This window comes from Camelus ferus, chromosome 29, assembly GCF_009834535.1.
Source record: "Camelus ferus isolate YT-003-E chromosome 29, BCGSAC_Cfer_1.0, whole genome shotgun sequence".
Lineage (NCBI taxonomy): Eukaryota > Metazoa > Chordata > Mammalia > Artiodactyla > Camelidae > Camelus > Camelus ferus.
In genome coordinates, this window is record NC_045724.1 from 2,221,470 (window position 1) to 2,248,662 (window position 27,193).

Sequence of the window (27,193 nt, forward strand, 5' to 3'; positions counted from 1 at the left end):
TAATGACTTATTTAGAAGGGACTTGCTATGTGCTGTGTTCTTATGTGCTAATTATGATCTTCATCTTATGGTAAAAACAAAAACTGAGGTTTAGAGATAAGACAACCAGTGTTCTTAATTTTCTCCCAGAAAATAAGTCTAGTAAATATTATTAAATTTAACATGTTATAAACTTGAATATTTTAATCTTTTCTCTAATTATATTTTTAATATGTCAATGTCTTAAGTATTAATTAAAAGCATTTAATTAATCATTCACAATGGAAGGGATTTTTCTAAAATTTGATAAATGTCAATGTTTCAAATATTTTATTTCTCACTTAAGGGTTTTCAGACACTGACCACCACTTTCCTCCTATGTATTGTAAGAATTTGCTCACAACATTGTAAAATGATTATAAATCAATAAAAAATGTTAAAAAAAAAAGAATTTGCTTATTTTCTTATTTCCGTAGAAAGTGAACATCTCATAGATGCAAATGCACCTTGAAGTCCTTTCTTTTTTGCATAACAGTTAATGATAATCACGATAATAGCATATGCTTACTGAGTTCTTAAACTGTGCCAGGCACTGTGCTTTCTGTTTGAATATTTTAACTCATATAACCATGGTGCTATAGCTACAAATAATAATTCCATTTTATAGATGCATAAAACAAGGCAAAATGAGGTAGGTAACAGCTATGTTTAACCAGCCACTACTATGTGCTGTAGCCTTGAGGGTGACTTTACTTACAGGAATGTAACTGTCAGCTCTAACCCTTATCCCAACTCCCAAACAAGTGTGCATTTCCACTATCAAGGAAATGTAAATAAGGGGAAATATACATTGTCCCTGCAACCTAAGGATTACTTGAAGGTTCTTATTTAAATATTGTTATATTTAAATACTATTAGGCACACCAGGATGGAGAGAGCCATAGAGAATTGACATGTAGACCGCTCCTGAGAAGAGCATGCTCAAGTATTCCAAGTGAATATGGAAGAAACTACAAAGCACTACAGAGGCAAACAGCTTTGCTAAGAACTGGGATACAGGGTAGATTGTCTTTAACATTGATGGATGTGGTTCTTTCTCTCATTTTCTAAGCCTGCTTGCAGGATACTGAAATGAATCATTGCAGTTTTTTCCCTTATTACTTTTATTTGAATTTGGAGTTTTTTTTTTTCTCTAAGAACTAGAGATATATTAAAAAAAAAACCTATATTAAACAGGAGACAGTGATAGAACTCTAATCCTGATCAACATAGAACCATAATATATAAATAAAAATGACTAGACATAGAAGGAGAATTTGGTAGCAACACAAAGTTGGAAACATATTGTTCAATGCTTTTTCTGTGGCTAGATATGACCATATGGTAGTTTTCATTTGTTGAAGCAGAGAATTTTTAGGTTCTAAAAAAACCCAAATAAATACTCAACCTTATACCATCTACAGGAATTACATTTTAAATAAAAAGATACAAAAAGATTAAAAGTAAAATGAAGGATAAATACATACCGTGTAAAAAATAGTCAAAGAAATTTGGAGTAGGTATATTAATATCAGATAAAGCAGAATTCAGAGCTAAGAAATTCCAATGGTTATTAAGGTCATTTCCTAATGAGCAATAAGTCATTTTCTCAAAAGGAGACAAAAATTCTAAATATTTGTTTACTTAATAACAGAGCTTCAAATCTGTGAAGCAGATACATGGTACATCAACACGGACACAACAAACTCCATAAATAGAAGGTATTCAATGTAATAACTTTTATTCAGTATATTAGTCAATATAATGTTTAATATATTCGACATAATATTCAAGACACTTTGTAGTTCACATGGGAAAAAATAAGATAAGATCCTGACTAACAGCATACACAGAAAATGTTCCACTTATATTAAGACCTGATTATAAAATTTGAAATTTTAAAATACTTAGAAGTTAGCCAAGTGGATAGACCTACATTGTAGGCCAAAATAGAAATAACAAATCTATGGCTTCACAGAGTCAATTTTGTGACCCAGTATGTCACTTCCAGTTTGGATGACTTAGTGTAGGCTAAACTGATAAAGAGACCTGCAAAATTGTAATAGTATAAACACAATAAGTTTGTTTCTCCTTCATGCAGTTTTTAAAAACAGGTGTTTGTCATTAGCAGGTGGCTATCCCCTCCTTGGTGATTCAGTGACCTAGGCTCACTCTGGAAGGAATCAACTGATCTACAGGTTTATTTGTTTATTTTTTTACAGTTGTCAAGTGAACAAAAACACAAGACCATTATTCTACTTTCAATATAATATTTTGAATGTAGTTTTCAATGGTATATATCAATGTTCTACATATTAAATTTTTAAAAAATAGCTTTTTATATAATCCTTTTATGATAATGATTACCTTTGAAGATTAATAATGAAGAATGGGACTAAGGAGCTCTTTAAAAATGGCTTTAAGTGTGCCTGAAACATATCACTTAATTATTAAAATAAAATACACAAGTAAAATATTTAAAATTATACATTTTCTTCATATTTTCAGAGTGGTTCATTAGCTGTTAACCAAAAGCTGTGCTCTCCCTTCCTAAAAAGAGAATAATCATTGGGAAGCTGCTCTTTAGTCAAAAATGGTTAATGTAATTGACAGTCCTCCTTTGAGTATGGATGTTCTCAAAGCATTGACTGAGTTCTATACAATGAAATGTAAGCTAAGGTGTTGTCCACACCTTCCAGAACTGGCTCCGTGTTCCTTTACCCTCTGGCTGGCTGGAGTGGAGATTATCTCTGATGACACCTGGGAAACCATAGCCTGCAGACTTTCCGTCAACCTATAGCCCTTAAATACAACCTGCAAAAGGCTGAGCTAAGGATAGCTTCACTCTTGGAATCCTCTTAGAGAAGCAAAAATACTCTTCTTACTTTTTCTGTGATTGAGACTTCATACATTTGAGGTCTTTTTTAAAATCATTACACAACCAGTACAATGTTATAATAACTTTACCTATGACTGAAGTCTTATTAAGTGTTAAAAACACAATTTTTTTCACATAATTTGAAGTGCTTTATTCTTTTCTGAAGAATGAATGAATGAATGAATGAATGAATGAATGAATGGGCAAATTACAATGATAGTATTTCAAAGGTAAAAATTTGAGGAACATAATCTGAAAAAGGTCATGCTGCTTCCTGACATGAAAGGCAAATTGAGAAATATCTATTTAAATAGTTATTTGAAAATGGAGACAAAATTGAAATCTAGACCATCCCCCTTCATGATGCACAAAGAAAGAGGCTCTTTATCCTCAAGCAGTTTAGAATACAGCACAAAAACTTATAGTAAGTTTGACACTTTCACTATTATTGTCACTTTTCTCATTTTATATAATTGTATATTCAAATTAATATTAATCATAAAATTATAAAGTTAGCTATAATTGTATTTTTCATTTGTGATGTTTATTCTCATCCTCATTAAAAAAGATTTGGATAGATAGATAGATAGACAGGTAGACAGACAGATAGATAGGCAGACAGATATAACTGAATCTAATCTACTGAGTCTACTCTTAACCTCTTTCCCCTTTAATTAACAATCACGTTCTTTGACTTATCTCCATTTTTATATTTGCTCTAAGACTATCACTGCCATTAGCTCTTTGGTGCCCCCTTCCATCACAGCCTGAAATGATTCTTACTAATAACTGTGGTATATTTTATGATCTTACTCTTGGTAACATTGGACACTATGTTACACATTTCTTGAAGGTCTATTGACATCCATGACATCATCATATACTCATTTCCTTCTAAATTTCTAACCATTTCTTCTTGGTTTCTTTAATGGATTCTTTCCAGTACGCTTTACCACTGATATGTATCTTTTAGAATCCTACACGTAGCTATGTCCTTTATACTATAGAGGTGGACATATTTACATCCACAGCTTCAGATGATGGTTCCCAAGGTTTGTAGCTTTCAGTAGACTTCTTTCATGCTTCAGATGGTATTTTTGCTTTCCTGTAGATCAGTCACCATCTGCATGACATCCAGATGCTTTAAACATCTTTACTCAGCGTAGCATCCTCCTCCTCCTGAATTCCCTGTGTGTGTGTGTATATATATATATGTATATATATATATACAACTACCAATTGTTAAGTTATCCAAGACAAAACTTTGTTGAATACCTGCCTTCTTCAAACTTGAAATGACCTGTACCAAAGTCTTATTTGCTCCTATCCCTACAGTCTCATTCTCTGTGTCTACTGAAACTGTTGCTCAAACCATAACCATCTCATCTGTATCTTTTCAACTGCCTCCTCATTAGATTCCTTCTCTCCATTCTGATGTCACTTTAATCCACATGCTGCTCTGCAGAGCATTGTTTCTGTAATCCATCCTAATCCAGGTTGTAGAATATAAGTGAGATCTTGGACAAAGTAAATGACATCTCTAGGGAATTTTTTTTATCCTTTTGCTATTAAATGCTGTCTAGACTTAAAAATATAAATGATTTATTTTGTAAAGTAGTCCCTAGGAGTGATTTCCATGTGCCTCAAAACAATTCTCTTCCTAAATTTCAAGTCATTTGTCTTTGGTTGCGTCTTCCTTTGTGCAGCTTTGCTGAGGCTGTGCCAGCCGACCAAGAAGCCATGGGACAGCTTTCTTGTCTTGTTCTGTGTCTCTCTGTGTCTGCTTGGGACCAAAGCTGAGTTATTTCTGTACCCATGTCTTTAAAAATCCTTCCTGTGTATAAACCCTTAAGCTACTGCCTGCAATTTCAATCTCTCCAAGGCTGAATCTAGTTAATTTGTCCAGAAATAGAAGTAGACATTCCTTTCCCAGGAATCTGCACATACACCACTATTTAAAAAATAAAAATAAAAAACTCAACATTCATGCTAGACAGTTCATGAACTTGGGGATGAGTTGAACCCAGCAATCTGTCAGATACACCTAATCCATGAATTTTACTTTAGGCTTAACTGTATATTCAGCTCTAAAAATATGACACTTACAATACTGCTCCCTATTTTGGAAGTAAAAATATTTAAGCATGGATATGGATATAACACATAGAAAGATAAAATAGTAAGAATATAATTTTTATCTGGCTTAGTATTTTTTGACTTATGTATTGACATAATAATGGGAAAAAACATAAACATCTAAACAGATGCTGCAAAAGCTTTTAACAAAATTTGACATATATTCATGGTAAAATGACCAGAAAAACAGTGATCGAAGGGAATTTTGTCAACCTGTTAAAGAATATCTATGAAAAACCTACAGGTAAAATCACACTTAATGGAGAAAGACTGAATCCTTTCACACTGAAATTTAAAATAAGACAAGGAAGTTTGTATTCACAACTTCTAGTCAATAGTTAACTAGAGGTTTGTATCCATGCAATAAATCAAAAAGGAAAGAAAATCATATTGGTTGGAAAGGAAAAAAATTGAGGGTGACATAATTGTGTAAAATTCCCAAAACCATTAAAATGACACAAAATTATTAATTTAGTAAGGTTGCAAAGTAAAAGTTTGATACACTTAAGTCAACTATTTTTCTATGTTAGCAGGTAACAAGAGAATATTAAATTTTAAAATGACATTTAAATAGAATTAAAATATGAAATGTTTAGGGATGAATTTAGCAAAATATATGCAAGACCTCTGTAATTAAATACATGAAAAATTGAAAGACACATGAATAAACGGTGAATTATACCAAGTTTATAAATCAGAAAACACTACTTTAAAGATACCTGTGACCTTCAAGTTAATCCAAAAAGTCAACACAACATCAGTCAAAGTCCCCATAAGTGTTTCATTTGTTGGTTTGTTTGTTTATATTGAGGTATAATTTACATATAATATCATATTACTTTCAGGTATAAATATAATTATTCAACATTTATATTTATTGCAAGATGATCACCACAATAAATCTAGTTAATATCTACTGCCATTTGTAGTTCAATTTTTTTCTTATGTTGAACATTTAAAATTTAGTCTCTTAGCAACTTTTAAGTATGGAATGCAGTATTATTAACTAGAGTCACCATGCGATAATTACATCCCAAAGATTCATTTAATGTTAACTAAAGTTTGTACCTTGCATGCCCTTCATCCATTTTGCCCATCCCTCATCCCCTGCCTCTGGAAACCACCAATCTAAAAGCTTGATTTTTTTTGGTTCCACATATAAATGAGATCATATATTTGTCTTTCTCTGTCTAACTTATTTCACTTAGCATAATGCCCTCAAGATCCAGCTATGTTGTTGCAAATGGTAAGATTTTATTCTTTTTTTTAATATTCATATGTAAATAATCATATATATAATATTATTTTTCATATTCGTATATAAAAAATAATGGTATGTAATCACATTTTCTTTATCTTTTCATCTATAAATGGACACCTACATCATTTCCTTATCTTGGCTATTATAAATAATGCTTCAGTGAACATGGGGATGTATATATCTTTTCAAGTTTCTATTTTTATTTACTTTGGATGAATACCCAGAAGTGAAATTATTGGATCACATGATAGTCTTCTTTTTAATTATTTGAAGAAATGCCATACTGTTTTCTGTTGTGGCTACACCAATTTACATTCCCAAAAAACTGTGCATAAAGAAACCTTTTCTCCATATCCTCATCCACAGTTGTTATTTCTTATCATTTTGAGAATAGTCATTCTAACAGATGAGGGATAGTATCTTATTGTGGTTTGGGTTTTCATTTCCCTGATGATTAGTGATGCTGAGCATCTTTTCATGGATCTGCTGGCCATTTGTATGTCTTCTTTGGAAAAAATGACTATTCAGATCTTCTGCCCATTTTTAAATCAGATTGATTTTTTTGCTCTGAGTGGTATGAATTTTTATAAATTTGGATATTAACCTTTTTCAGATAGATGAATTGCAAATATTTTCTCTCACTTAGTAAGTTGCCTTTTCATTATGTTGATAGTTTCCTTTTCTGTGCAGAAGCCTTTAGTTTGATGTAGTCCCACTTGTTTTGTTGCTGCTGGTGGTGGTGTTGGTGGTGTGTTTTCTTTTCTTGCCTTTGCTTTTGGTGTCAGATCCAAAAAATCATCACCATGACTGATGTCAAGGAGCTTACCACCTATGTTTTCCTCTAAGAGCTTTATGATTTCTGACTACATTCAAGTCTTTAATGAATAATTTTTGAGTTAATTTTTGTGTATGGTGTAAGATGCTGGTCTTGTTTCATTCTTTTGCATATGGCTGTCTCTATAGGTTTTATGTTCTATTTTTTCACTTTATTTGTTTTTTGTCAAAATTGTCATAGTGATTGTAAATTTTACATAGAAAAGCAAAGAATCTGGAATAGCAGAAACTCCTTTGAAAATGAAGAACAAAATTTGAGGACTTCATTCAGAGACTTTAATAAGTTTATATTAATGAACAGAATGTGATATTGGTTTGGTAGAAGATTAGAATAGACAGAGATCGATCAAACATAAATGCTAAACATGTATTATTTTTGAAGGAAAAACCCTCTTCAACTTCTGTGATGTTATTTTTGGTTGCTGTTCTTGTACTTCAGATAGAAGTGCCCCAAAGTGTGAGCCATATAAGAAAAATCAATAATTTGGACTTCTTCAAAATTTAAAAGTTTTCTCTTTAAAATAGACCCAAAAGAAAATGAAAGTGCCTGGTACAAACTGGAAGACAATGTGTACATACATGTGAAAAAAAAAAAACTGGGTTTCAGAATAATGAGTTCAGTAATGAAATATAATCAAGTCAAGAAGAATGAGCAAAAGATGTGAATAGATATTTCACACAGAAGGTATAAATATGATCAATGACCACACAAAAGGATGCTTAATAACAGGAATGTGTTACAACAATTAGTTTAATAAAATATTAACCATGAAAATGCCTTAAAATTAAAAAAAATGGCAATATTAAGTGTTGTCAAAAATGTGGAGCATCTGGAACTTGTGCGTTATAGGTGAGGATGTAAAAATATACAGCTACTTCAGAGAAGTGTCAGTTTCTTATAAAGCCAGATATATACAGTTGACCCTTGAACGACACATATAACTTATCGTTGGGCTTCCATTTCTGTGCTTCCACATCCAAGATTCAACCAACTGTCACCATACACTATTGCAGTATTTATTATTGAAAAATATGCTTGTCTAAGTGGACCCATGCAATTCAAAGCAGTGTTGTTCAAGAGTCCACTGTACTTACCATATGACACAGAATTTTACTTCAAGTTACTTATCAAAGGGAAATGAAAGCATATTTACACAAAAAAGACTTGTGTAGAGTATGTTCATAACAGCTTTAATTACAATAACTAAAATCTAGGGAAAAAAAAAGTCCATCAGTGGTGAATAGACAAGGAACTATAGTAAATTAAAACAATGGACAATTGTTCAATAATATAAAGAAAGAAATTACTGACACACAAACTATTGTGAATAGATTACAAAATATGCTGCGAGAAAGAAGACAAACCAAAAATGTATGTACTGTATGATTCCATTTGAATGAAATTCTAGACTAGGCAAAACTAAACTTTATTTCTTAAAGCAGATCAATGGTTGCCTGAGTCTAAAAAGAAGCAAAAGGAATCTGGGGGATAATGGAAGTGTTCTGCACTTTTATTGTGGTGGTGGTGGCTATACAGAAGTATGTAATTGTCAACATTCCTTCTGTTGTCCACCTAGACTGGGATCTTTTGTTGCATGTGAGAAAGCAATTTTTACTCTTATATTTATAAGTGAAGAAAAGGAAAGAGAACTAAACTTCTTGATTTATAATACTATTGGCCAACATTTATTAAGTACTTAGCACGTGCCAAACCTTTGTGTAAACACTTTAAATGCACCATCCCACTTAATCTTTGCAACATCCCTAACAGGTAGAAATGATTACTCTCCCTGCCTGAGAGATGGTGGAAATGTTTCAGGGAGCAATCCAGCCAATATTTTTCTTAAGTTTAAGAACTCAAGAATTATTTAGTATTTTTTTTTAAGTTTCTAGAAAGTTAAAGAATTTCCTGTTTCTACTTTTTAAATTGCTTTTTCTTGGCATTGAAATTTAGTCTAGTTCCTGTGGAGTGAAACCTTGAAAATCAATACATCTGTTTAACAGTTTACAATCTCTGGAATTCGCATTGAGGCTTTCTTCCTATAGAAAAAAAAACAGGCCAAGATGACTTCAACTATTATCAAATGTAAAATAAACCAAAAAATGGAAAAAGTTGTCTGGTTTTGAATGTGAGTTATATGTAAATATCTATGTTATGTACGTGCAGCTCCTTTCAAGATACTAGGTAATTTTCCCATGTTTAAATGTATTTTCTTAAGGATAAACTGAAATCAGATACTTTTGAAGTATTAATAATATTCTGAAATATGAGGCTAGGAAAGTTAACAAGATTGTCACTAGCTTATATTTTGCTAAAAAAAATAGCATTTTGATGGTAGCACTGTTAGATTTTTACACAGACAATATGGTATCAAAAAGGAAGTGTCCAGAGGAAATGTTTGATCTTCCTTGGTATATAGAAGAGAATTGAAAGGACATTTTTCTGTAGTGCCCTCAGTGTCTTCTAAGTATTCCTTCCTCCTGCATGTCTTATGTACTCTTTCACAATTAATTTTTATTAGAAGCAGACATCAAGCATGTAAATGACGATAAAATACATTTACTCCAGCAGTTTAAGATAGGTACGTAATATTTGTAAAACTTGTAGCATGTCCCTGATCAGGAGGTTATCTCACAACCAGAAGTTCTACGTGCAAAATTCAGAATATCTCACCACAAATAATGAATTTCAGAGAACAAAAAAGATATGTTTTTATCTTTATGACCTCAGTTTTCTCCCTGCAAAATTAGGTAAATTATGTTCCTAGATACCTTATTCAAAGAAAAAAATATAAAGACACACACACACACACCCCCCCATATATACACATAGATACATGCACTGTACATAAACAGGCATATATAATATGTATATTTTTATTTTATGTTTCTGGTAATATTCTAACAAAACTACAATATGAGCAATGATCAAGATTGTCCCTTGAGGTTCATACCTAACAAGTCATATTTTATCATAATGAATGTTGTATTTCTAAGAAATAAGGCATTCCATTACAAAGAATTTTTTTGAACATCCATGGTAAAGAAATATTTTTCATAGTGTATGAAGAGTTTTCTACAAAGAGTAATTTTGAACATTTTTTTCCCTGTGCTGCCTGGCCGTATAACTTGCCCTGTCATTAAGCAATAGCCATGGGTCTGTGTTCAGCCACACAAGCGAACATATATTCACAGAACAAAAGTAAACAAATAGCCACCTATTTCACTGCTGAAAGAGGAGAAAAGAGAATATTTGTTGACCTTTTAAATACAGACATTGAAGAGCAATTTCTCTTTGCCTTTACTTTCTCTTAAAGCTGACAACCAAAATTCAGTATTCATCTGAACTCCTAAATTCCTGGTAATAACTAGAAAACTGAATTCTACAAGTTTTGACAATCAGAGGATTTAAAAAAAAAAAGCAAGCATGATGTGGTATAAACTGCCTCTTTGTGTGTGCATGCATGTGTGAAATTTGATAAATTCAACAAATTGTATCGAATGTGTACTATGTGCAAGACATTGCGGTAGGGCCTGGGGAGAGAAAGAGAAGACTGACTTTGTTCAAACCTTCATGTAGCTTACAGTCTACTCCCCAAAGTGCTTGGCTATTTTTATCTATTCACAAACACCCTCATTGAGTAATATCTATGATTCATGCTAACTTCTAGAAACAGAGTGATGAGCATTAAGTGAGGTCTTCAAGGATGAATAGACAAGTAAACAATTACAGTGGTCAGTACTGTGACACGAGTGACATGTGATGATGTGTGATGATTAAGGGGTAAGCCACGGGAGAGTATAAAAAAGAAACAACCACACAATTTCCTTTAGAGGCTGGAATCAGCACAGGCTTTCCTAGATTTGTAAACATGCTTGACACCCTAGCAAAATAATTGGGCTTGAGATAAATTCATGAAAATGTACCTTTCCTAATAGATCTTCCTTCAGTGTAAGATAGAGTTATGGTCCAATAAACCCATCTTCAACTGAAAATATTGTAAGCCTAGAATGCATTTAACACACCTAATTTACCAAACATCGTACCTTAGCCTAGCCTCCCTTAAATGTGCTCAGAACACTTTCATTAGCCTACAGCTGGGTAAAATTATCTAACACAACGTTGATTTTACAACAAAATGTTGATTATCTCATGTAATGTATTTAATGCTGTACTGAAAGTGAAACACAGAATGACTTTCTAGGTCATAAAGGTTGTAAGTGTACTGGTTGCTCACCTTAGTGACCACGTAGCTGACCAGGGGCTTCAGTGCTGCTGCCCAGCGTTATGAGAGAGTCATACCACATACCACCAATTTGGGAAAAGATCAAAATGCAAAATTTGAAGTCTAGTTTCTACTGGATGCTATTGCTTTTGCACTGTCATAAAGTCAAAAAATTTTAAGTCTGCTGTTTCAACTTGACATGCATATTGCAGAGAGTAAGCTCTCTGTCAAGTGTTGTTAGCCCTTTCGACAAACTACAAGGCAAACTGAAGCTTCAATTACTAGGTTACACAGTTTAATTTATGGGCACAGAATTAGAAATCGTGTTTATTTGTTTTTTCAAGGCAGACTTGACAACTAAGTGGCTGTGGTTCTGGCAAGTCACTTAAACTCTGTGCTTATGTTACTCTAAATGTTGAAGAGATTCATCTATTTTACAAAGTGTACATGGTGATGGGTGGGATAGATGGTAAAGGAGAAATGCAATTAGATTCCATGGAAGAAAATGGCATGTTAAGAACAAAACTCTCTAATGCTATCATTTGGCATTAAAAAGGGAGAGTGATAATAAATTTCAGCATTTTTACCTTTCAAAGGACACTTTTTTTTTTTTTTTAAGCTGCCAGTGACAATGGAGGGCACTGTTCCAGGGGTACAATGAGGAAAGGTGGGAGTAAATTCTCACCAGCTCCAGACTGGATTTCAATTTTCATTTGGTAAAATAAGAGGACTGAACTCTTTTAAAGATGGTCAGGAAAAAAATATGACTGACACTCTTCCTTATCAAAAGTAGTTACTGAGCATTTTAACCACAGGGACACTCATTAGCCCAATTCATTACTGCTCAACTGTGCATCAAGCTAGTAACAAATGCGCCATTGAGTGTGAACTCCAGTGTCTCCTTATACACTCTTGCAAAAGAATAATTTATTATTGCAAGTTATTGCCTTTGCTGTGCTGTTTTAGGATTACCAGTGAATGTGTATACACCAAGAATGTGCAACACACACACACACACACACACACACACACATAGAGGATTCATATTTAGATGGTCAAATATGGAAATATAGGTTAAAAGAAAACACTTTAAGATCACATTAGAGGTCCTTGAAAGACAGAGAAGAGAGAAAATATCAAATTGCTTCAACTGATACATAGAAGAATGCGGCACTCAGCCCTGACCCAGTTTCATGTGTATGCCTCAAAAGCAGCTTTGGTGCTTCATAAAAATTGTTTGGTGAAAATCCAAAACTAATCTGTCTGCCAATCTAAGGAAGCAAATTAAGGTGGCACATTAGTAAGTGGCCTGCCATTCAGTTTTTGAAAATCAAAACTAACAGTGGATTTGACAAGTAAAAGTCACTTTTATCTTTGCTGTTACAGATATTCATGCCGATGTTTATTTTGTGAACTTCACAAAATGTGAGAATGCGAGGCAGAAAGAGCCAGAGAGAGAGGGAGAGAGAGAGAGAGAGAAGGAGGCAGATTGAGAAGGAATTAATGTAGATAAAATTAAGTGATTTAACATTCCTTTCTCACTCTTTTCTAGTCATTCCACAACTCTGGCACACACGTATTGAATTTTTAGACTTCCACCCATCTCAAGTTCTCCCAATCACTTTATCCAAAGCTGTCCTCCCAGAAGTTCTGGGATAATACATTTACAAGTTAGAGAAAATATAAATCCACATGTCACCATTCCCAGGAGATAAGTGCTTCATCACAGAAGACTTTGAAGCTCATGAGAGAAATTCTTGGCACCAGCTGGGGGAGACTAAGAGGGAAGAAAAATCAGAGCGGAGATCCAATGCCATAAATTTGTTGCATTTAAAATAGAAAACTTCACCTTCTATGTGTGGCTGGTATATGGTGTGCAGGTCAACTTTATAACCATAAACATCTGTAAATCTCATTTAACAATTATCTATATAACAGCACTCAGGGTAGTTTAGTTTGGAGACAGTAAGAAAGCAAAAGGTATAATTATTTGCCTTTAAATGTGACTGATACAATCAAACAGACAGATAAAAAATATTTTAAAACTCCAACAAATGCATAACAATGAACTATTGATTAATTGCTGAATTTCTCTTTTTAGCACATACATGAGATTTTCTATGTGATAGAATATCTTTTCTTTAATGTTTAGGCTTATAAGAACTTTATGAACTATTTTTCTGTTTACTATGTTAAAAGTAGAAAAGGTCGTGGTGATTATGGTAATAAAAATAACAATGATTTTCTCCAGCAGTGTTGGACAGCCTCTAGTAATGTGAGGAATCATAAGGTGAACAAGTGAAAACACAGTTTTTTTTTTCTTCAATGGGAAATGACAGATTAAACACTTTGTATTATGAAATCACAAGCAGTAACAACCCAGTGACTATTTATTTTGTAGCATTATAGGAAGGCTTGTGGGTAAACAAATACACTAAATTAAGACACTAAAGAACAAGATTCTAATTTAAACTTTAGGACTTATTAAATATGAGCTCTTTGAGCCTTAGCTGCTCATCTGTAAAACTGGTAAGCATCATTGCAGCTAGGAGCAATTAAGATAACCTATGTTAAACTGCTTCACTTTTAAAATTTTATTCTAAGTACATGTTTAGTTCTTAGAAATGTATTTGTAACACACAAAAAGTGACTCTAAAAAGAATTTTGTTTTGGGTGAGATTATTTTAATGTTAACTTTTGACACAGATGAAATAGAACCTCCTAGATATTTGAATTTTAATGGAAAAAAATAAAGAAACAAAGCTTTGTTTTAAATAGAAAAAAAAATCACATTCAAAACCTGTTCTTACCTTTTGCCTCTTGAATTCTTCTCTGAAAGCTCTTACTATGTCATCCAGGTTAAAAAGGATGAAGCATGAATATTTCCTAGGAATTCTGCACATTTTCTGTAACCGGTAATTATGCAAGCTTTGCTGCTGTTGGTGGTGGTGTTGGTAGAGTGGGCGTGTGTGCAAAGTGCATAAGAAGGGAAAATCTGTAAAGAATGGGGCCCCTGGACTTATGGATACATTCTCCCCTTCTGGATCCTACGATGTTAGAGACTTGTGTGAATGGGTCATGTCTGGAAAGTCATCTTGCAAATAGCTATTCATTCTGTATCCTCAGTACTCCCCAAAATGCACAACAATAACAGGCTTCCTTTCCAAAAATCTTTAAAAACATTTTTGATATGTGTAGCTCTTGGATAATACTGATTTATTGCTCCCTTCCTGCATTTTACTCATTTATTTTCTCTTATATTGAAAGTGTGTGGAAGAATGAATACAATTTCAATTGCTATCTTGTGTTCCAAAAATCTGACATCAACCAAAACACAGTGCACTTCTAATTATACTCCAGGGTGCTTCTAACATCCGATTAACCCTCAAAATCTCAGTGTAACATACTATTGAACATTTAAAATTGTGTCAAACCATTTGGAGGGCTCCAAAGCTTTTATACTCTTTATTTTAACTAAAACATGGTGTTAGGCTTTCCCCTGAAGGTATTTCAACCTCTAGGAAAATACCATGAGCTAGTTGGGAGAACCAATAAGAGCAATCTCCTTGCTAGGCTGCCACCTTGGAACTGGGCATGGCCAGAGTTCCCTGGAAAATCTCATGGATGCAAGTTATGGAAAGCCTCCAAGAATCTGATCTACTCCACATGAAAGCAGGTTGGAAATAACCCTTAGGGGGAAAAAAAAAGTACAAGGCTCACGTGGGCTGGGGCCTAGATGAGACCACCAGAACTGGTGGGGGTCCAAGTCACTAAAAGAGGGCTTAATTTTTTTTTTTTTAAGGAAAGGCATTCCAAAATATGGGAACAGGGTAGGAGTCTTACTTGTCAGTAAATAAGGGTGATACTACCTGGTGGAAAGCCTGTTCAAAGTTCAGTTGAGTCTATAACTGGATGAAGAAAACCACCAGCTCTCCTGCAAGCCAATAGGTAGGAAAAAGACTTTTCCTACCCAGACAGCTACAAGCAACAGTGTCCACAGCAACACCAAGTCTTTGGAAGTGTGAAGGGCGCTCTCAGGCTGCATTTGGGGTGAGAGCATGGAAGGTCTTAATAACTTTACATATAAAAAAGAGATTTTTTTCCTCTTGCCTTCAAAGTGTGTAAATCAAAATAGTTAGGAAGGGAAAGTCTAGCAAGAAAAGGCAATCATCAAAGGATGTTTTAAAACAAGGATTTAAATTATTTTATGGTGCTACAAATAGTCAGAGGTTTAACCCTCTTTACTTTCCCTGCTTAGTTAGGAAAATATATAACACAAACTGAAATGAGTGAGATCTGTGCTATACTTGTATGTGAATATATGGAAAATCTGTCTCAAACATGCAAGACTTTAGCTTGATATTTTGTTAGGGGAGAAATAAGAGAACAGCCATAAAATACAATGCAGAGAACAAGAGAACAGAGACAGGAAGTATGAGAAAAAGGAGTTCCTAAAAATTCTAGAGCTCTTCTGGGATTCTGGGAAACTTTTTTTTTTTTTTAAAGTAAAACAGAGAAAAGGAGGTTCCAAGACACACTTACTTAGATCTCAAGGGACAGAATGAACTCTGCTAGTGACCAGACTTCAAGTGTATCTTCCAGGCCCTCCTTAGGTTCTAATTTAGCATTTAAGTTTGATTTAGCACACAGATTATGCTTGTCAGATAAAATGCAGGAATCCATTTACATTTAAATTCTGGATTTAAAAATTTTTTTTAAATATAAATATGTCCCCCCAAAACATGAAACATACTTATACTTAAAAACAAAAAGTAGTCATTGTTTACTTGAAACTCAAATTTATCTCAGTGTTTTGTATTTTATTTGCTAAATCTGACAACTATAATAAAAATGCAATTTATCTTCTTGTTTACCAAAGCATAACTTTTACTTGCTCGATTTGTCTCATCACTTAGCCTTATTCATACCATTTCTGTTCTACCAGAGTCATTCATTGTATCCATCAACTTGATGCTAGTAATATCTGTAAGTGAATTATATTATTGAATGTCATTTAATGTGATAGTTAATTCAGAGTTGCCTTCTGCTTCTGGTCAACTGAACATACATGGGTTCCTCTTCATCATAGAATAACTTTTGCTACAAAATATTTTCCTGAGCTCCAGAGAGAAAACTAAACATTTCAACTATTAGGGTTATGGTGGATACCATTTTAATTCATCTCCTCATTTAATTAATGCACTGTAGACCAAGCACTTTCCTAGGTATTGAGAATAAAAAGCAGAAGTGCAAGACAAGATTCTTGTCCTTAAAGTTCTCACATTGCATTTGAGGGAAAGAGGAGTAAATAAGGAATTGCAAAATTAGCTGCAATGATAGAAGTTCATACAAGTGGCAGCTAAATGAAGGAATTTCTGCTTGAAGATGTCCTTTCTGAGGCTGATAGTGAAAGATGATTAGGAGAAGTTTACACACACACACACAAGGTGGGGGAGGGATGTTTCCAAGGAGGAGGAGGATGAGCCAAGGACAAGAAAATGTGGAAAAGGTTGGTATATTATATTATATAAAGGTAGCTCAATACTAGACCAGTAATATACATGTCATTAAAATGATAAGCTGAGTGATAATTCTGAAAAAAAATTTATATAAGTGTCTAAAGAGTTTGGCCTTTATTTTGTAAAATTTACATTGGTTACTGTCTCTTGAGCAGGGGTTTACATTATTAGACACTCTGAGGGTCAAAGAGATACCTCTAGTGGTGAAGTTATAAGGCAGTGATGAGAGGGCAAAGGAACCTGACGGAGGGAGAGATGTAAACATGCTATTTCATAATGTGAGGCCTGAAGAAACAAGGACATAGACTAAGTCAGGAAGAATAAGCAAGTCTGAGGAGCATGATGGGTTGAAGAGATATTTAGTTGGCTGTATTAATTAAATTTATTGATCAGTTCACATAATGATAGGGAGAAGCTAAGGGGAAGATGAGAGCCTTAGATGATTCTGCTGTTTTTGAGTAAATGGCCAATCCATCTAATGAGATTAGAATGAAGGATCTATCTGGGCTAGAAGATTCATTTAATTGACAATTCATTCACAGATCCAGAGCTGTGGGGAGACAAGCTTGCGTCAGGCACAGCATTTCAAATCTATTTTTTCCTGTTGCTTGATTTTCATTGTGAATCACCAATGCAGTAATGCTGACTAGTTACTCATAAACTTTTTTGTCCAAGTCCATTGACACTCATCCACTACTGGAAAGAAATTTTGTTAAATTTATCTCTGACTTCAGTTCAATATGTTTCAAATCATAACAGGATTTTTTTATAGAATTTGACAAAGTGACTCTAAAATTGATATGGACACCATTAACCCAACAATAAGCAATATACTTCTAATAAAAAATAATGACATGGGAAGAATTGCAGTATAATATATTAATACTTATCATGATATCATAGTGAATTTAGCAATATAAACAAGTAGGTCAATAGAGCTGAATAGAAAGCAAAGAAACATATCCATGCATGTATAAAAACTTGACTCAAACTGAGTGGGCACTGTGCTGGTACACTTGATTTATCCCTATAGAAAATACAAATTGATCCCTACTTCACACAATACATAAAATCAATTTCAGGTAGAATAAACACTTAAGCATTAAACACAATGCTACAAATCTTTTAGAAACCAATAAAGGAGATTATCTCTGATTTTGTGGTAAGCAGTATTTCTTAAAGAAGACACAAAAATTGTTTATCTGAAGATACTAAACTAAACTAAGAGCAAAAGACAAACCACAAGTTGACAAATAAGAACCCAAATAATTGATACTGGGTCAAATATTGAGCTTCATAAATGAGTCCTGTAATCAATAAGAAAAGTGTTATCAATACCATAAAAAGGTGGCAAAAAATAATCAATTTAGAGAAGAAAAAATAATGGCAAAAATTCTACTAAAAGAATGCTGAGTATTATTATTAAACAGATTGTAAGCAGCTCTTTTGCTCCTCTTACGTTTGTTCTTCCCTGTTCTCCTGAGACCTTAATATAAGAGTGAGATCACTAGGCAACATTCAACCTGACTGCTGATTTTTGCTTTACTGGATGTGCACAAAGCCTTGCCTAATCAGTTGATTATTTTCCTGGGCTAGAAGGAGTAAAACTGAAGAATTAAGTAGTTAAAGGGTAACTGACTCTAACCCCCCTAGCAAACCTGCTGGCAGACCATGTGGACAAGATAGCATCCAAAGGAGAATCAGGAGAAGCCAGCAGGTCTGCACACAATAAAAATAAAATGAAATAAATCAAAGAGTTAAAACCCCTTACCTTAATGATTAACTGAGATTTTTCCCCTTTTTCCCTTTAGAAATTGTCATGGCATAGCAGAATCTTTGGAGATGGTCTCTGGACATGAGTCCACCGTCTCCCCCAGATCGCCAGCTTTTCTGAATAAAGCATCTTTCCTTTCCACTGACTCTTGCCTCTGGATTATTGGCTTTTGCACAGGGAGCAACCGAACCTGAGATCAGTAGCAGGATGAATAAAAATAATATACAATAAGAAAAAGTTATACTTTCCTGAAAGAAAAAATTAAGATGTGTGACAATATCAAGTGTTTATATATGCATTATGACTATTCATATATTGCTTTGGATATGACTTGGTGAATAATTTTTCAAAATATTTTGGCAATATGTAGTGAAGTTGCACATACACAGATTCTTAACACAACTATTCCACCCTAAGGCATATACTCTGAATGTGTACCAGGAGATGTGTACAAAAGAGCTAAAGTAGTAACTTTTGTAATATCATTTTTTTTTCACCTAGGAAAATGTCAATTACTAGTAAAATGGGTAGATAAATTGTAGTATATGCATTGAATCAAATACAGCATAGTGAAAATGAATAAAATACCCAAATCATCAGGGATGAATTCTGGAATAGTATTTAACAAAGAAGGTAATGAAAGTACATAGACTCCATTTACATGCATTGCAAAAGAGACAAAAATATAGGATAATAGTTATCTTGAGAAAGAACGGGATCCAATTAGAGTAAAATTCAGAGACCATTTAATGTACAGGCAATGTTTTATTATTTTTAAAATAAATAATACCTTAATGAATGTTTATTTTAACTTTAAACATTTTTAATGACATGTATTGTTTTTATAGTGCTTCTTTCTGTAAATATAAAATTGTTGCTTCAGTTGCCATGTTGGGGATGTCTTGGATTTATGTTATGGTGCTCACCTTGGTAGTCTTCTGGAAATTCTATCTGATAATTGTTATTACACATTTCAGATCCATTTGTTTCTGGCTTCCATTCTGAATCACAAAACAATTCTGATGGTGACCATCTCTAGGAATATTATGAGTTGTCTATTAGTTGTATCATTTTCTAACCACAGATGTCTCTTCTCTTATCTAGTGTTATTAATGCCACCTGACTGGCTTCTTTGCCTGCCCTACTGCAGGCTAGTTATTGTCTGGGCAAAAGATTTGTGGTTTGCTCTTTTCAGGTCATAAAGTCATTCTTTCTCCCTACAAGATGTCATATGTCTCTGGAATAACATATTTGTTGATATTTACCTACCACCAATTGTACACTGTCCAGCTTTTTCTTTTCCTTCACCAAACATCTTTTTCTTGACTTTTAGGTCAATTGTAATCATGAAATTCCTTTCATTTTCACTCATCTTGTTGAAACTATTTTTGTCTAAGCCTAGAGAATATTTCCAATCCTTAAAAGATTATTTTTTGCATCAAAAATGAGATACAGTTTCTTACCATAAGCCTAATAATTTTAATCAAGTTGCCAGTGTTCTTTCTCCAAGGACAGTTTAATGAAAGCTCAATGCATTTCTTCATAAAACTTGACACAGTTCAATACATGAAATTTTTAGACCAATAAAAGCTATTAATTTTTCCAGATAATAATGAAGATATTCTTCTGCCTATTAATTATATTTGAAGTCTAGACTTGACTTTAGTAGAGAGAGCCAGTAGGAAGGAATTTTTATAAAGTAGGTTGAGCGATTTCCTGCCATGTAAGGAAGCTATGCTTGTGCCAGAGTGAGAGAGGTAGGGTCTCTCCTATTCAGGATTTTACTTCCCAGCAAAAGATGCTCTGATCATGGCTCTTCTCCAGAGAAGTCCCTGTAGAGGTAGTAACTTTGACAACTAGATTCTGCTGAGTCCTTGAAACCTAAAAGTTCAATCTGTAGTACACTTCTCAACCACCATCCTGTTCTCCCACAAATCATTCTTTAATGTATAATTTGTATGCTTTATTAGTGATAACTAGAAAACTATTCATTACTCATTAATCTTATTTGGATTTCTTAAAATTATAGATAAAAGAAAGGCCAAGTAAATGAAATCCAAAAACATATACACACACACAACCATACTTTGAACACAAACACTATTCAGAGAGGAAGGGGGCTGGGATCAGCCATTCAAGGAACAACACAGCAATTAACACCAGAATGGTGAAAGATTCAACCCCTAGTTGGCCTTGAGGCTCAAGATGATGGGAGGTTTGACTTTTAGTAGATCATGAGCTTCATTATACATCCATTGTAATACATTAGCATGGTGAATAACATGTCCCCAGGACCCATGACAGTCCCAAGGCTAGCCACAAAAGGTCAAAGAGTGGGAAATGGCCAAATTTCTGGGAATCCTAGCCCCTTCCCCTGGCTAGTTAGACTGGTCCTTCCACTTATTAGCATATGAAACCACTGAGCCCATAAAAACTGGCAACAGAGCGCCTCGTGGCCACCTTCTTTCTCTCTCTCCCTCTTCAGAGACAGCCCACACTCTGTCTATGGAGTGTGTACCTACTTTTACTCTAATCTGAGCACCCAACCCCCATAACTTGTGGCCTTTTTCTTGCCTTTCAATGTATCTCTCTAAATAAATCTACCTTTACTCAACTGTGGCTTGCTCTTGAATTCTTTTCTGCATGAAGCCAAGGACCCATGCTTGGTAGGGCACATCCCAGGGACTCAACCGAGACCTGGGACATGTCCCTCCTCATGCCCCACATCCTTTTTCCTGCATCGCTACCACTATTAGCAGCAACTTCAAATTGGCCTAATAGGAAGGCAATAAAGCTATAAAAACACAGCATTTCCAAAACTGTTTAAAAATGATTATATATGAGAATTCAGTTTCTCTTTCTTAATGTAGCTACCACTAGCAGCACTGACTCTCATAATTAACTGAAGCTTTTAAGAAAAGGAAAATAGAAGATGTAATTTTTTCATATTTTATAATCCCTTTGTAAAGTCATAGAAACATGCACCAAGTTTTTGTTTGTTTCTTTGGCATACTCAGAATAAATACTATTTGTTAAGGTTAACAAAGCTCACACAAAAGCTGTTTCAATCCAGGACTTAACAGTGTAAACTCAGAGGCATTACCTTGTGGATTTACCTTACATTTCTGAATTGAATATGTTTGCAACTGACTTTGATCAAAACTGAACTTGAGGCAAATCCTCCCCAGCCTGCTGAGTATCAAGTCTATCTGTAGCAGGGTGTTGCTAAATCTGCAAAGTCCTGTCTAAATCTAGGCTTAACAAGATAAAATGCCCATATTATAATCATTTTCAATTTCAATGCATGAGCTGTTCAAATCTAGTAGTATGCCCATATTATTAAATACTACTGTAAGGCTCTAAAGAATTCCTCAAAGCTAAATTATTCAAGAGGGAAAAATATATTAGAAAAGGCACTGGCTTAGAATTTAAAAACAGACTTGACCTCACGTTCTTTCTATAGCTTACCGTTTGTGTGATCTGAGGCAAAGCACTTAAATTTTTTGTATTTATTTCCTAAGCCTTAAAAGAAGACAGTATTCTTTTTTTCCATTAGTACTTTGCAAATTTTTCTATATATGATATAAAGATATAAAGGATTAAACTGGAGGTAATTTGTAGGTATTTATATGGGGCTTGGTAAAAAAAAATCTTCATATTAATTAGAATAATACAGAAGTATCAGATTCAATACTAGTACTTCCAAATAGTTTCATGAAGAACTTGAACTTGACATATAAACATGAGCATTTTTTCCAAGTCTTAAGCTTGATTAAATTTCTATAATAACCTTTTCAAAATATTGTTAGTTGTCATCAACACAGAATTTTTCACAAATGGTGAAGAAATGTAAATTCCTTTAGAACCATTTAAAAATGTACAATTGAATTATATTTAAAGATTTGTCTTCTTATATTAATGACTATACTATTAGATTTATTGTTATAATGTGGATATATTTTGAATATAACTAAACTTTTGATGTAAATAATTTCAAAGTAAGATAAAGTTTTTATTCGCAGAATTTTTTTTTCACTTTCTGAGCAATTAATTATTCTGGAGCAAGTTAAGATGGCACTATTCCTTCAAGTTATCTATTGCTACATAAAAAGCCATTCTTAAATTTTATGACCTAAAGCAACAATATCTGTTTGGTTTTCTCACAGATCTGAAATTTTGGCAGGGCTCAGCAGGATGGCTCATTTTGTCTCTAAGTAGTGTCAGCAGGGATAGCTTTGTGGGGATTAGAGAATCCATTTTCAGGAAGGATCATTCACACGGCTGACAGTTTGGTGCTAGCTTCTAGCTGGGAGATTATCCACGTCCCCTCAGCCAAGAGCCTTGGTTTAGTCCCATGTGGACTTCTTCACAAGGTTCCTTAGGTTTCCCATAGCAAGGTGAGTGGATTCCAAGAGCTAACATTCCGAGAGACAGGAAAAGGAAGTTTAGTCTTTTATTTCCTAGGCTCAAAAGCTGAGGATCATTTCTGTTCCAAACTATTGATGAAGCAGTCACAAAGTCATCCAGAACTAAGGAGAGGGAGCAGAGAGCCCACCTCTCAATGGGAGAAGAGTCAAAGAATTTGTAGCTGTCTTCAGCCTACCATAATAATTAAAGAGAGATTCGAAGGTGCCCCACCCCCGAGTTGTGCCTGTGATGTGACAGCTCTCCTTCTTATTCCTTCACCCCACTGTGGCTCTCCCTTGGGCCATCCTCTCTGTTCTACAGACTCTGAAACCCAAACCCCTTTAGCAACATCACCAGTTCTTTGTGGACAATGGACAGCAGTGAATTCTGCATCTGACTGTTAAAGAATAATGTCCACATAATACAGCATCTTCTTGGCCGTGATCAGCATTGGCATTAAGGATGACCAGCAAGTACTTATCCTGCTCACTGCCGGTGAAGGTTACAGAGTATCTGTCTGCCTGCACCATGCTCTGCTTTCCATGAACTACTTCTCATTGACAGAAAGCAGGTCCAGGGGTTCTGGTAAATCTAGCTCCCTTCAAGTTCACCCAAGGATAGAGAGGTTACAACAAATTGCTGCATACTTAAAACCATTTGGAGCACAACAGATATGAAACTCTGATTTACTTTCATAGAAGAATTAATCATGATTCCTATAAAGGGTCTAGTAGATCACTGAAAATATTTAAATGGTTGTTGAATACATGGACTCTGTTTTCAGACCATCAGAATTCAAAATCAGGTTTCATCTTTTTATAGTCATGTGACTTCATAGTAGAGTTTAAAGTAGATATTATTTAGGGCTACTATAAGGAATAGACAAGATAAAGCAGATAAAAAATGTAGCACTGTGCCAGTCCAAGTATAATAGATGCAAGCTTATTAGTTTAATTATAATAAAAATTATAAATCACACCACATTTTTCTATAAGCCATATCCAATCCCATGCTTTTCAGTAGTGCTTACTTCTATATTCTTCTTAAAACAAAAGTTTATAGCCTTTTACCTAATTTTATCAGTTTCTTGTTTTTACCCGCTTTGATTTACACACCATGTCCCCTATTTTTTCCTTTTGTTACCCCAACAGGGGAAGGGAAATAGCCTCAGTTCTTGCATTGTCCAAAAGAGAAGAATCCAGGCAGGAGATGAAGATGTTGTGTAGTGAAAGAATTTAAAGATTTTATTAGCAAAATGAAAGTACACCTCCAGGAGTGGAAGGCAGGCTGATCAGAGGGAGGACAGCAGTGGTCTTTGTTTGTCCCTTCTCTTATATCCTCACTTAGAGGTGGTCTCTTGATTGATGGCTCTTGCCCCAGGAGTGGAGTCATGTTTGTCCCCTTTTGCACATTCCCTTACCTATGATGCACACAGAAAAACCTATGAGGGGACTTAAACTGCAATGCTAATTATGTTACAATGAGCTATGGGTCATGTCTGGTTAGGTCTTTATCACTAACATGCAGTTGACGGCTGTCAGGTTCTAATCAGTATCTTGCTGGCACTAATTTAGAGAAAGTAAAGCCCCTTATACTGCAGGTGGGTGTATCACCATCTTCTGGACCCCTCTCCCTCTCCTTCACCTTATCTGCCGAGTGCCCCCACTCATCTAACTGCCTAACGCTTTTCCTTTACATTTCTTGAAACACCTTCTACTTCAGTATTGCCTATGGTACATGATAATGTACTATAAATCTCATCTACTAAAATATTAATAAAAATGCTAAGAAAAAAAAACTTAGATTTGTTAGATCTGTAAGTTGAGGCTCCATATGCATCATTTGTTTATAGTCTTGATACCAGCTTTCAGTCTACAGAAATCAACTTTTAGGAAGGATCTATTTTCTTAAAAATTAGAAAACTCTAAAAAAAAAATAGAATTAAATTTCACAATTCAATATTTCATCCAACTCATTTTTAATTGTGTAAGTTAGCCTAAGGGAAAAGTTTTAATTCAAATAACAGAGGCAATCAGTAAAGATATAGCCCCACCCCCTGCCTTTCCACCATATACTTCTGTCAAGATTGGCATGCAGCAAAGGATTGACTTGAGATCACAATATGTAGTAACATCAGTCTTTTGGGATGTCAGGAGTCACTGAGGGCCAAGGCCAAGTGTGGCAGAGAGCAGAGTTGGGGGAAGAAAAAGCAGAGACTCAGGAAATTGGAGCAGAGTAATAGCCTCAGGAGGGTGAAATGGAGAAGGACGCTGTAGGGTCTTCCCTGGTACAGATGCTTTTGGTACCCCCATATCTTGTTTGTAGGAAACAGCCTTCATTAAGCCTTCTTGACCTTCCTTGAGTTCCAAAGGGCAGATTCAAACAATTGTTAATCAGGGGATGGAGGGAATGCAGAAGCAAGGTAGAGACAGTCAAGAAACAATAATGCTGCCTTGGGGCAGGGTTCCGTTTCTTCCTCAAGGAATATACGTAACAATACCTTTGAGTTCTTTTGCAGGAACTAAGCCCCCAACCCCCCACACCCCTTGGAGAATGGTAACTTCAGGCTGAACACAAGATTTCTGGAACACTGCCCTTTTACCTCACCACCAGCCAATTAGGAGAAAGCCACACACCCTGCAGCCCTCACCCCAAATTTTGCATTTAAAAACTTCTTCCCATACAATGACAATTTTATCTCTTCTCTTCCAATTTGAATCCCTTTTATTTCTTTTTCTTTCTAATTTCTAAGGCTAGAAATTCCAATACTATATTGAATAGAAGTGGTGAGAGTGGGCATCCTTGTCTTGTTCCAGATTTTAAGGGGAAGGCTTTCAACTTTTCACCATTGAGTGTTATGCTGGCTGTAGGTTTGTCAAATAGCTTTTATTATGTTAAGATATGTCCCCTCCATACCTACTTTGATTAGAGTTTTTATCATAAATGAGTGTTGAATTTTATCAAATGCTTATTCTGTATCTATTGAGATAATCATATGATTTTTGTCCTTTCTTTTGTGGTTGAGGTGCATCATGTTGATTTGCAGCAAAATACAGAGAGATTGTCATTCTAAGTGAAGTATGCCAGAAAGAGAAAGATTATTATTATTATAAAAATATTATTCTTACCACATAATATTACTTATGTATGGAATCTGAAAAATAAATAAATAAAAAAGCAAATGTACTTATTTACAAAATGGAAACAGACTCACAGACATAGAAAACAAACTTACGGTTTCGAGGGTAGGAAGAGGTGGAAATGGATAAATTGGGAGTTTGAGATTTGCAGATGCTAACTAATATATATAAAATAGATAAACAAGAAGTTCATACTGTATAGCACAGGGAACTATATTCAATATCTTGTAGCAATCTATGGTGAAAAACAATATGAAAATGAATATATGTATGTTCATGCATGACTGAAGCATTATGCTGTGCACCAGAAATTGACACAACATTGTAAACTGACTATACTTCAATAAAATATATATATAAAAACAAACAAACAAAAAAACCTTCTTCCCAAAAATCAGGGAGTTCAGGTTTTTGGAGCATGAGCCACCTGTTCTTTGCTTGCCCCTGCAGTAAACCTGTCTCTACTCCAATCTCTAACATTTTGGGTTTTTTGGCCTCACTGTGTGTTGGGCACATAAACTTTTGTTCAGTAACAAGGGCACTGATAATGGGTCCAAATGGGGGCATAGATAGAGCCAATCTATGTGAACCAGGTAATGTTAAGGACATTGGTTCTGATATAGAGCAGGCCCCTATGGGGTCCTCTCTGGTACAAATCCTTTCTTTGTCCCCTGTTTCTTGTTTTAAGGAACGAGGCTTCATTCAGCCTCCTTTACCTCCTCTAAGCTCCAAAGGGCAGATTCAAACAGTTGCTAATCAGAGAAGTGAAGGAATGAAGAAACAGACAGAAACAGTCAAGAAACAATAGTGCAGACTTAGGGCACTTCTCAAGGAACATACATAACAATATCTTTAAGTTCTTCCAGAACCAAGATTCTCCCAATCCCTGCCTCTTGTTTATAGAAAAGTTGAAGTCTCTCAGACATAAGATTTTTTTTTTCTTTTTCCTGGGATACACTGGGTCCACCAGCTTGCTCTCATTCTGATTAAAAGCAGCTTT

General features: G+C 34.5%; 1 pseudogene; it reads left to right on the top strand.

Annotated features, from left to right (window-relative positions):
• Positions 1–5,206: 5,206 nt before the first annotated feature.
• Positions 5,207–27,193, top strand: part of LOC102514785 — a 38,471-nt pseudogene continuing 16,484 nt past the window's right edge.